The 12405-nt window shown below is 40.3% G+C and overlaps 1 pseudogene; it reads left to right on the plus strand.

Annotated features, from left to right (window-relative positions):
* The first annotated feature begins 820 nt into the window (after positions 1 to 820).
* LOC106822640 (vomeronasal type-1 receptor 4-like) lies at positions 821 to 12098 on the plus strand (annotated as a pseudogene).
* Positions 12099 to 12405: the final 307 nt, after the last annotated feature.

The following is a 12405-nucleotide window of genomic DNA, read 5'->3' on the forward strand; positions in this document are numbered from 1 at the left end:
ATTTCCAAAGTCATGGGTCCATGAACAAAGGAAAGGAGGGACCTTATGTTTCGGATAGGGAGGGAATATTCAAAAGGGAGAGTTGGATATTTGCTTGTGGACTCACCAGTTGGAAAATACGCTTCCACATACACTGCTGGTTATGATAATAAGGCCTAAGCTCCTCCTGGAGGGATCTTAGCATAAAAGTAAGGCAAAGGTCATAGGCATAGCTCTTGTGGTGAGGCTTGGTCTGGTTCAGGGTGGTTGATTATTGCATCTCCTTAACATGAAAAAAGGAAAAAAAAAAAAAACTATTTGGAAAAGCAGTTAAATGCTTCCAAACCCACCCTTTAGTTCCATAGGGCAATTAGTTGATGACACTTGGCACATTTACTTAATATTTTTCCTTTGCTAAGAGGTTTCCAGAGGTTGAATGTACAACCCTGAAAAAGCACTTATAATGTGAAATCATTCCTGGGAAGGCAGTACACCTGGATAGTTCTTCATTCTTCCCAAATCTATGAGGTAGGCACTTCTGTGAGTTTAATTATAAAGATGAGGAGAAGGTACACACAGAGAGGTTAAGTATTTGTCACAATCTTCTGCTTATGGCAGAGTGGGGACTTTGAAACAGGTTGGGCAAGAAACAGTGATAGTGCATTGAATTACCATGCTCTGCTAAAACGCCAGTTAGCTGTGTTCGTGAAATAATCCAGGTCTGTGTTTAGTTTGGATATGGCATCTTGTCATTTAATTTTAGACTGGTGGTGTTTTACAGTTTCATCATAACTAGATTCCACTTATTTGTAAAGATTTATTCCATAGGCCGATATCAACTATGAGTAAAGCTTTAGACATCTTAGTAACAGTTGATGTAGTGCTGGCAGCAGAATGTGGTAGGAACCTGCCCCATGACAAGTCACATGTAATAAATATAAGAATGGCTTGACATTAGAGTGGCCATAGAAAGACTCATCTGCTTTTACATCAAGAACACAAGTATAATGGTACGAGTCACAGGTCTTACTGAACAATCACATGTAATGCCATACACTTTGGGACATAAAACACTAACACATGATACAGTAGTGGGAGGCAGCAGATAAAGGATTATTAATTTCAGATGATATACTTATCTATTTACTAAGACCTGAGTTTAGTAAAACTATTGGCATGAACTAAGATTTATAAATGATATTAACATACAAGACATATATACAAAATGGCATCTTCAATGTATGCATTCTTGTGTATTGTATCATTGAAATACTAGTTTTGGATTGATATTAGGTTTTTTCTTTTTACAGTGAGGAAGATTGGATCTGAGTTGACATGTGTGGCCAATTCTCCTCTTTTTGTTTGAGGAAGATTGTCCCTGAGCTAAAGGCTGTGCTCATTTTCCTCTATTTTTTTGTATATGGGATGCTGCCGCAGCATGGCTTGATGAGTGGTGCGTTGGTCTGTGCCCAGGATCCAAACCCAGGAACCACGGGCCACTGAAGCACAGCATATGAACTTAACCACTACACCACCAGGCCGGTCCCCTGGAATATTTTTTAAATGAGTGGAAACAACATGAGACAGACAGCTGCAACCTTTCTGTTCAAGCAATTACTATTCGGGATACTTTCTTCGCAGGATCGCATGATTCCTGTGTGATTCATTCTACTCTTTATTACAAACACGGAGGTATTATAGGTATGCCTGTAAAAATCTGAAATTTAGTCTATGATTCCTGTAAGTTAAACTGAACAGCAGATTGCTTTTATAACTGCATCCTTAAGCACTTTAAAAATTAGGTTTCATTGTCACTCAGATTAAGCCACAACTATCATTGTCAATGAGGATTACACTAAATTACATTAGAAGCCATCAAGGAGTGGGGTATGGTCTAGGACCCTCATCTCTCTGTACTAGCTCACTCATGCCTCAGAATTCTTCCACCTTCCTACATGGCATTGGCACTGAATCAGGTGAATACACAGACAATTGCCTTTTTCTGATACAATCACTCACCCAGACTCTTGTTATGCCTTTCTTTTACACACTCTGCCTCCCAGACTGACATAGAAATTACTCACCCAACATCTTCCTGCTGCCAGAACAGTGGGCTCAGTTTGATGGTCACTATGTCCAGGACGTGTGTGGGAGGGAGGCAGCCAGACCCTGATATATAAGTTTGTGACTCTGTGACCTCACCTCCCTTCAGAACTGCAATTATTTCATCTGTAGCAGCGGTGTTAGTGCAGGCGTGGGAGCTGTGAGCATTACTGGAAACTTTTCTCCAAGTTGTTAATTACCAAAAACAATTACAACTTTCTACTTAGCACTCCTAGGGGAAACTCTTGGAGTGTTTTTGAGAGTCTCTTTGTTTTCTATTATCCCTGAATGCAGACAAGGTTTCAAATCGGGGAGAACAGGAAAGGCTGATGCTTGACACATGAGGAACTGGCTGCAAGTCTCTGTGTCACACTGAGCTTTTTGCTGCCTTGAGAAGTTCTTTTACCAAATGTCTACTTCTTGCATAATCTTCATTTCACTTGGCTGAACCATCATTTCAGTTATTAGCACAGAAATAGAATGAGACAAAGTACCTGGGAAGGAGTTCCAATGGGGTACAAGTGAAAGGAAGAACTTGATACAAATCACTCACTAGAGAATCACTGGCACAAATCAGTTATTTAATTTGGGCTATTTGCATAATTTAATGCCAATTAATATGGAAATTGTGTAGGAAAATAGACTTTACCCTTATGGATGTCCGTTAATGATAAGAATTCCAGACAGAAAAATATACATAGAAGAAAGAAAGAAGGTTCTAGAAGGGTGTCTCACAAATAAAAGAACCCAGATCACATGGTTCAGTGAGCCAATTCTACCATTCTTGTAGCGATCACGTGACCCAGTGCTCAAGTTTTAATTCAACAAGATCAAATAGTTTCCACAGTACTCTACAGATTTTTGTTTTGCTGCTGGATTTTCAGTGATGAGCATTGGTTGCTTTGGTAATTAAGAAACATAAATTAGGAGCTGAAATGGATCCTTTTGTTTTCCCTATAAACAAATCCACATTTGATGCAGTTTCACTAGGCAATTATTTCATGGGTGTATGATAGGGTAAGGTTAGAGAAGAGGGGGCACAAGGAAAGGGATATACAGAAAAGATGAGAGAGAAGAAAGCCTGGGGTAAGGGAGAATGGAGAATGCAGGGAAAGAGAGAGGGCAGAGGGATAAGAGAAAAAAGAGTGTCAAATGTCAGGGAGAGGTTAAAGTGCATTGTGGGGTGTGAGGGTACAAGGCGACAAAGTGTGCAGGGCATTAAGGGTATGAGCATATTGAGTTCTGGGGAAATAGGGGTATGGGTTTCATGGGAGTGTGGAGGATAATAGGGATGGGGAATTTGGGATAAAAATATTAATGGTCAGTCGTTGGTAAAACTCCCAGGAGACTTAATGTCCTTGAGGGATTAAAAATATGGTGATAGGGGAGGAATGGGAATATGTGTGGGGTAGGCTGATCTTGGAAGTAGAGAGTGTGGCCCAAGACAGATCTAGAGTGTGGGAAGAGGAGATGGAACCTGGAGGAGATAATGAGTATGAGACGGGAGGCAAAATTGTCCCAGACATGAGGGATCTGGGAGGGGTAGTGGGCATATGTGAGCCAAGGAGCCCAGGAGAAAGGGACTACATGGTTGGGTTTAATGGGTTCAGGCTGTGGATTGGGCTCCTGGAGGAGTTGAGGATGCCTGAAAGTTGAGCCTAGGATGTTCAATGATAGGGGATGTACACAACTCAGGGAATGGTTGAGATGTTTGAAGTGGAGTGGACATAGAGAAAGTAAAAGAAGAAGTCAGATGATGTGGTTGGCAGGAGTGATGGGAAGTGAGGAAGGCCAGACTGGGGCCCTTGCAATACTGCTCACATAGGGATGGATGTCAAAAAGGCGACAGGAGGGAGGTTGGGGGTGAAATAAGAGTCTAAATGGGTTGAGTAGATGTGAGGGTTGAGTGGAAGTTTAGTAGATGGCTATAGCTGACAGGGTGGAGGCATGGAGGATGTAGCTGGAGGAGGAGGGACATAGTTGGGGGAGAGAGGGCTGGAACTAGGAATGATGATGGTGTCTGTGGGCGGATTGGAGGCTACTATATGATTCATTCAGAAATTCCTTAATTTATGCCATAATTACAATGTCATCGTTAGTTTCTAATGTCAGTTCAGGGGGCAAAAATCTTGCTTATATAAAATGGCCACTCCAAATTGCTTAAGTAGAACATACAGTCAAGGAGGGATGGTAAAACTTTTAGTGAACAACACAATAGCATTCTCACTCGTCCTTCAGGATATTAGGTACAGGATATGATCTTGACGGGTCAGGCAGGAGAAGCTGTTTACTGGTATCCAGCATTGCAAGCATTGGGAAGAGGGCCCAGTGCATCAGGTCCCAACCTCTGCATTGATGCTGAAGAACTGCTATGTCCCAAATAAATTTTTTGCCCCAACACTGATCAGATGAAAATCTCTTTAGGTGTTGTGGTATTTCCAAACTATAATGCTTTATTTTCAGCTATATGAACTTTTATTAAGCTTTTGTTTATAAGCTTTGCTGTAAGAAGATAAAACATAACAAGATACCTAAGAGTCATAAGGACATTCTCCCCATTGCTTATTCCTTATAAGAAACCATCACAAGGGGTAACCCATGGTATTACAGTTGTAGATATATTAACAGTTTTTGTTTTTTCCCCTGAGGAAGATTCACCCTGAGCTAACATCCGTTGCCAATCTTCCTCTTTTTGTGTGTGAGATGCTGCCACAGCATGGTCACTGACAGACGAGTGGTATAGGTCTGTACCTGAGAAGTGAACCCAGGCCACTGAAATGGAGCATGCCAACCTTAACCACTAGGCCACTGGGGCTGGACCAAGACCATTTGTAACATAATAGGCTGCTCTCCAACCCTGGATATAACATAAGCTGGGTGGTTATATTATGCTGCATGGAAAAATGGATTTTGCAGGTGTAATTAAGGCTGCTAATCAGATGATTTCAAGATAGGGAAATTGTTCCGGATTATCTGGTGGGGCCAATGTAACATATGTGTTTTTGTTTTTTGTTTTTTGTTTTTTTTAAAGATTTTATTTTTTCCTTTTTCTCCCCAAAGCCCCCGGTACATAGTTGTGTATTCTTCGTTGTGGGTTCTTCTCGTTGTGGCATGTGGGACGCTGCCTCAGCGTGGTCTGATGAGCAGTGCCATGTCCGCGCCCAGGATTTGAACTAACGAAACACTGGGCCGCCTGCAGCGGAGCGCACGAACTTAACCACTCGGCCACAGGGCCAGCCCCATAACATATGTGTTTTTAAAAGAGAAAGAACGGGGGAGATCTGGTAGAAGAGGGAATCAGAGATTTGAAGCACGAGAGGGATTTCACACTTTATTGCTCTAGTTGAAGATGGAATGTAGGTGGGCCTGTGAGGAAACCTTAAGGATGAAATGAATTCTGCATACAACCTAAAAGATACTGGAAGTGAATTCTTCCACAGAGTCTTGAAAATAGAGCCCAAACTAGATGACACTTTAATTTTGGCTTGTGACACCATAATCAAAGTACTCAGCCAGGCCCACTCAGTTTTCTGATATAGGATCTGCAAGAAAATAAGTGGGTTTTCTCAAAACATCAGGTTGTATGCCTTAAGTATATAAAAATCTTATTTGTCAACTATACATCGACAAAGGTGAAAAAAAAGAAAATGTGTTAAAATGCTCAAGTTTGTGGTAAATTATGTCCGTAATATAAAAGTAATAAACATAGGAAGAAATTTAGTGGTAAAATATGTAAGCAATAAAATATTCATGAATTACCCGACTGATAGTATTTTGATCCCAAATGTAAGAATTTTCATCACTAAGGTACATTCTCCTTCTTATGTAGTTTAAGAATATATCTGAAATTGCACTGACTACGCACACACACGTGCGCTCACACACACACATAATTAACCTATTCTGTTTGCCTTATTACCTCTGTGGTACAGAAGTGACGGCTTTCAAATTATTAAAATATAGAATTTTAAGAGAAAGAGTGGATACAGCATCTGACTGGAAACTCAACATTTGCCTGAGAAAGAGACATTTCCTTTTTTCTTCCCTTTGTCCTTGTCTCACTGTCTGGAAAAGTCACACCTGCATTTTGAGATTGTGTCTTTTATATTGCATTAATATATCCAGTCTGTTATGTTTGAATTGTGTTCCCAAAGTTCATATATTGAAATGTTAACCCCTAGTGGTTCAGTATGTGACCTTTGGAAATAAGGTCATTGCAGTTGTATCTCCATTCCCTCAATATCCATGCTGCCTCTCTTTCCACCTCTATAGCCCGCTAGACCTCAATCTCACAACCCTTTTAGACCTTTATTCATCCCCTAGACTTCCACCTGCCCCACCATCCTCCAAATCCTTGACCTGTCTCTGCCTTATTTCACCTCCACCTCACTCTTCTAAACTTCCATACCCCATCTCCATCCTGCACTCACTTTGAAATCCATCCTTCTGTCCACTCTTCCCCCCACTCTTCCACAAATCTAGACTCAACACTCTTTGCCTTCCATCACCTTCACATTCTCTTTCTTCCTTGACTCCTATTTGCCCCATCCCAGTGACTTCAACCCATTTCTCTTGTCCTCTATGGCCCATCTCTCAAAATCCCATTCCTCAAACATTGGGCATTATCAGCTCCCTGTGTCCATTATCTACACTTCAAAATCTGCCCTTTTCCTCTGAGTCCTTTAGCCTCCTCAAATCCACTATCTCTCCAGCTGACTGCATCACTTGCCACCATTTTGTCTGTTGAGCCCATTATGCCCCCTGCAAGGCTCTAGCTCCCTTTCCCCTAACTGTCTCTGATGTCAGCTGCTAACTACATCCAGCACATCCATAACCAACAATGTACTGTAATGCAGTTTGTTTCTTCTTTTTTTTTAAATGCTGTCTTGACCAAGTTTTGAGGACCTCCCTAGTGTGTGGTCAATTTCCCTTCTTGAGCAGCTGATCAATCCACACTTCCCTAACTGCGCTTTCACGCTCTGGGCCACTTGGCAACAGCTCTAATTAGCCCAAGACAGGCACCACACAACTGAGGACAGTCCTTTTACTATGGAGCCTGCAAAATTATTCAAATTAGCCAATGGACAAGGAGCCCCTAACCCTGACTAACCCACCCTACTTGCCATGCACAGGCTGCCCTTACAGCTTCAGGTTCCTGGTACCCTGTTCCTGGGTACCACCCTCTGTGTGGCCCTGCTTGTCCTCCTTCTCTCTTTTGGAGCTGTAAGTAATAGAGTTCTGCCGTTCATCTATCCAAGCATCATAGTGTTGTGTTCCTCCATCAAAAGAGTGTTCAGAGGGGCAGCCCAGTGGCTGAGTGGTTAAGTTTGCTCTCTCTGCTGTGGTGGCCCAGGGTTTTCCCAGTTTGGATCCTGGGCATGGACATGGCACAGCTCATCAAGCCATTTTGAGGTGGCGTCTGACATAGCACAAGCAGAAGGACCTACAAGTAGAATATAGAACTATGTGCTGGGGGGCTTTGGGGAGAAGAAAAAGAAGAAAAAAGTTCGGAAACAGATGTTAGCTCAGGTGCCAATCTTTAGAAAAAAAAGTTTCCAATCTTATGAAGCATATATGCCTTTTCCCCACTGTCTTCTTTAATCCCTGGTGGACATGAACTCTCCTGTGCCTAACACCTGCCTCTGCCCTTGACTCATATCCGACCACTGTCTCCCTTCCCATTACCCCCTTGTTCCCATGACTGATGTACCCTTTATCCCCACAGAGCCCAATATGTGCCACATCCTTCACTTCTTTGCACACTTTGCCCCTGGTGCCCTTAAGCCCTGCAGTGCACTTTACAAGGTCAGGACTCTTCGACTCCATGTGCATTTTCATGCTCTCCACTCTCTTCTCCTGCACTCTCTCCCCAAACACCATGCTCTTTGCACCACCATCTTACCCTTATATCCTCTTTCCTCTGCCATCTTTCTGATCACCTTTCCCTATCACCCCCATTCTCATCCATTCCCCACACACTCTTTGTCATCACTCTCCCCACATTTCCACCTCATATGGCAGAGGTCATAGCACTTTGTTCTAATTTTTCTTATTGTGTAGAAATTTTTATTTCTAATTTTTTGTTGTAGAAATATTATAAAAACATTTCTAATTATTTTAGTATTTTAAAAGACAGTAAGTATTCTTTTAAATTTTGTGAATTTTATTATAATGTATTGATAACAAATGTTTGCTATTTTAACCATTTTAAGTGTACTGGTCAGTGGTTAAGTATATTCATATTTTTGTGCAACCTTATCACTACTATCCTTCTCCAGAACTCTTTTCATTTTGCAAAACTGAAAGTCTATACCCATTAAACAGCAATTTCTCATCTCTCTCCCCTAAGACCCTGGAAACCACCTTTCTATCTTTTGTCTCTGAATTTGACTACTATACGTATCTCAAAGCAGTGGAATCATACATTAATTGTACTTTTTTGAATTGCTCATTTCACTTAGTGTAATATCCTCGATGTCTATCTATGTTGTAGCATATGTCATAATTTTCTTGCTTTTTAAGGCTGAGTAATATTCCATTGTATGTATACACTACGTATTGCTTATCCATTCATCTGTCATTGGACACTTGGGTTGCTTCCATGTTTTAGCTATTGTGAATAATGCTGCTATGAACACGGGTGCACAAATGTCTCTTCGAGACCCTGACTTCTATCCTTTTCAGTATATACCCAGAAGTGGAATTGCTGGAGCCTGGAGTGATTCTGTTTTTAATTTTTAAGGAACTGCCAAACTGCTTTCCATGGTGGCTGTATCATTTTGTATTCCCACTATCAGAACACAAGAGTTTGATTTCTCCACCTCCTTGCCCTCACTTGTTATTTTCTGGTTTTTAATTTTTTTATAATAGCCATCCTAATGGCTGTGAGCTGGTATTTCACTGTAGCTTTGGTTTGCATTTCCCTAATAAATTGCGAAGTTAAGCATCTTTTCATGTCCTAATTCACCATTTGTATATTGTTTTTTGAGAAATGTCTATTCAAGTTCTCTACCGATTTTGAATTGGGTTGGCTTTTTTATTGTTGACTTTTGAATGTCCTCTATATATTCTGTATATAATCCCTTAACAGATACATGAATTGCAAATATTTTCTCCCATTCTGACGTTTGCCTTTATTAGTCTGTTGATAATGTCTTTTGATGCACAAAAGTGTTTAATTTTCATGAAGTCTGATTTGTCTCTATTTTCTTTTGTTACCTGTGCCTTTGGTGTCATATCCAAGAAATCCTTGCCAAATCTAATATCATGAAGCTTTTCATTTTTATTTCAAAAATTGGCACCTGAGCTAACATCTGTTGCCAATCTTCTTTTTTTCTTCTTCTTCTTCTCATCAAAGCCCCCAAGTACATAGTTGTATATTCGAGTTGTAGGTCCTTCTGGTGGTGCTATGTGGGATGCCACCTCAGCGTGGTTTGGCAAGTGGTGCCATGTCCGTGCCCAGGATCTGAACCAGTGAAACCCTGGGCCGCCGAAGTGGAGCATGAAAACTCAACCACTCGGCCATGGGGCCAGCCCCTGAAGCTTTTAATCTATGTTTTCTTCTAAGAGTTTTATTGATTTAAGTCTTACATTTAGGTCTTTGATCCATTTTGAGTTAATTTTTGTATATGACCTTTGGTCAAGGTTCAACTTTATGAATACACCTCTCTAAAGACCACCTAGATCAAGAAACTGAATGCCATTAGTCTCCCAAAACCCTCTTGCATCATCTCTAAGTCACTACCCCTAGAGTATAGTTCTATTGCGTAGATTTGTAGGAGTGGAGCCATTGGAACATATATTTGTGTCTATTCTAACAATTAAGAGATTAAATCACTTGCGTGTTTTGTACTTTACTTAAATGGAATCATACAGGATGATGTCTTCCATATTGGTCCTTTTTTTCCATTCCATATGATTTTGTGAATTTTATGAATTTTGTGATTTGTTCCACACTAATGTTGGTAGTCATTAGCACTGCTGTAGAGGATGCCATTGTGTGAATATCAAACAACTAATTGATTGATTATACTGTTAATGGACCACTGGGTAGTTTTGAGTTTGGGGCTATTATGTGTAATGAGTAATGCTGGCATATAAGTTCTGTAACTAGTTTTTGGGTGATAAATGTGCAAATTTCTGTTGAGTTTACTCATGAGTGGAATTATTGAGACATAAGATTGCACCTGGTCAGTGAAAGTAGATACTATCATGCAGTTTTCCAAAATGTTTGCCTCAATTTTAACAACCACCAGCAGTATGTGAGAACCTTGGTTTACCCATATCCTTGCCCAAACTTCGTGTTTCATGTCACTTCATTTTTGCTTTCTGGTTGGTATATGATGATACCATGCAGCGGTTTAATTTGATTTTTCCTGATTACTATGGACATTGAACATTGTTCACAAACGTCTTATCCATTGAATTAATCAATGGACATTGAGTTTTGAAGTTTCTTTTGGGAGATTTTGTCCATTTTATTCCTACTGTGTGGTCTATAAGAGTTCTTTGTGCTGTTTACAGCTTCCCCCCTACCCCATCTCTGGATGTGTGTGTGTCTTTTGATGACAAGCATCTCTTAATTTTAATATAATTTAATTTCTCATCTCACATATATAGTTGTTTTGTGCTGTTAAGAAATATTTTCTAAATCTAAGGCCCTTCGTTCTGCTCTTGTTTTTCTGAGAACATAATTATTTATCTTTAAAATTTAGATCAGCACTCCACTCAGAATTGATTTATTGTATCATGGGTAGTTATTGAGATTTTTCTTTTTTTCCAATGTGGCTAGCAAATTACAGTTTATGCTGAAAATGTTGTACTGTGCTTTCTTTCCATTTGTTATGACTTGCCATGACTGCACCCAAATAAGATCCCTTTATTAGCACTGCTGACTTTTCATAAAATTTACTGGAAATTTTCTCCATCTCTTCCTCCTTCTTTAAGTCTTTGGCAATCCCACAGGAGTGAAGGAGTTACTCTTGGTGTCAAAAATCTTCAATGAGCCTTTTTTCTCAGAATAATGATTATTATCATAACTCAGAGGAAACCTAGTGAATTAGAGAACAGCCTCCAGGCATTTGGCAATAGGAATAATCTTATCACAGGCTACAGTTGGAATCCTGGGAAATTTTTCTCTTCTTTACCATATCTCTTCCTTTACCACACTGAAGGTGGGTTGAGATCCACAGGTTGGATTCTCAAGCACCTGGTGATTGTCAACTCCTTGGTCATTCTCTCCAAAGGAGTCCCCCAGACAATGGTAGCTCTGGGTTAAAACAATTTTTCAATGATTTAGGATGCAAACCTCTTTTGTATTTTCAGAGAGTGGGCAGGAGCGTGTCCATTGGCATCACCTGACTCTGAAGTATCTTCCAGACCATCATGATCAGCCTCACGAACTTCAGCTGGAAAGATCTTAAAGTCAAATCCCCAAAGCACATTGGCTTTCTCAATTTCCCTCTGTTGGATTCTTTACATGTTTGTAAATTTTATTTTTCCTATATACATGTTGTATGTTTCTGGCAAATTGAGTAGCAAAAACATCATGAAGAAAAGAGATATGGGATATGGTTCTGCTATAGATTATGATAAAATCTCAGGTTCTGGATGCAACACTCATAGTATTCCCTGAAGCGGTATTTTCTTTGCTCATAATGTGCGCCAGCGGCTCCATGATTTTCATCCTGTACAAGCACACAGATCAAGTCCAACATTTTCACAGGAATAATGTTTCCCCTAGATATTCTGCTGAGTCCAGAGCCATCTGAAACATCTTTGTTCCCCCAGTCACCTTTGTATCATTTTCTGCCCTTTCCTCTATCTTTCTCATTTGTATTGCTCTCCTTTACAACCTCACTTGGTGGTTAGTGAACACCTATGCCCTAATTTCGATGTGCTTTCCTACTGTCAGCCCGTTTCTGCTCATGAGCCATGACTCTACTATTTCCAGTCTCTCCTTTCCCAGAGTAGGAGCACAAAATCCCCTAATTTTACCAGGAATATGTAAATTGTAGACTTTTCCACAATATTCAGTTGTTTATTTATTCATTATGATTGAAAAATCAATACAGAATCTTAATGAGAAACTGCCAACAAAAAGTTCCTCGTTTATATCATAAATAGTTTCTATATCACAGGTTAGTGTCAATTGACCTAAACACTCACCCACCCTCTATCTTTCTGGTGACAAGAGAAAGTGTCGTTCATCTCAGTAACACCTCTCTACCTGCACCTCACCCTGATTGACATAATCCCTTCTGGCACATGTGGGATGGGGAAGCACAGCATATAATGCAACAATTCCCATTACATTGTGATGTA

Source organism: Equus asinus, chromosome 26, assembly GCF_041296235.1.
Source record: "Equus asinus isolate D_3611 breed Donkey chromosome 26, EquAss-T2T_v2, whole genome shotgun sequence".
In the NCBI taxonomy this organism is placed as follows: Eukaryota; Metazoa; Chordata; class Mammalia; order Perissodactyla; family Equidae; genus Equus; species Equus asinus.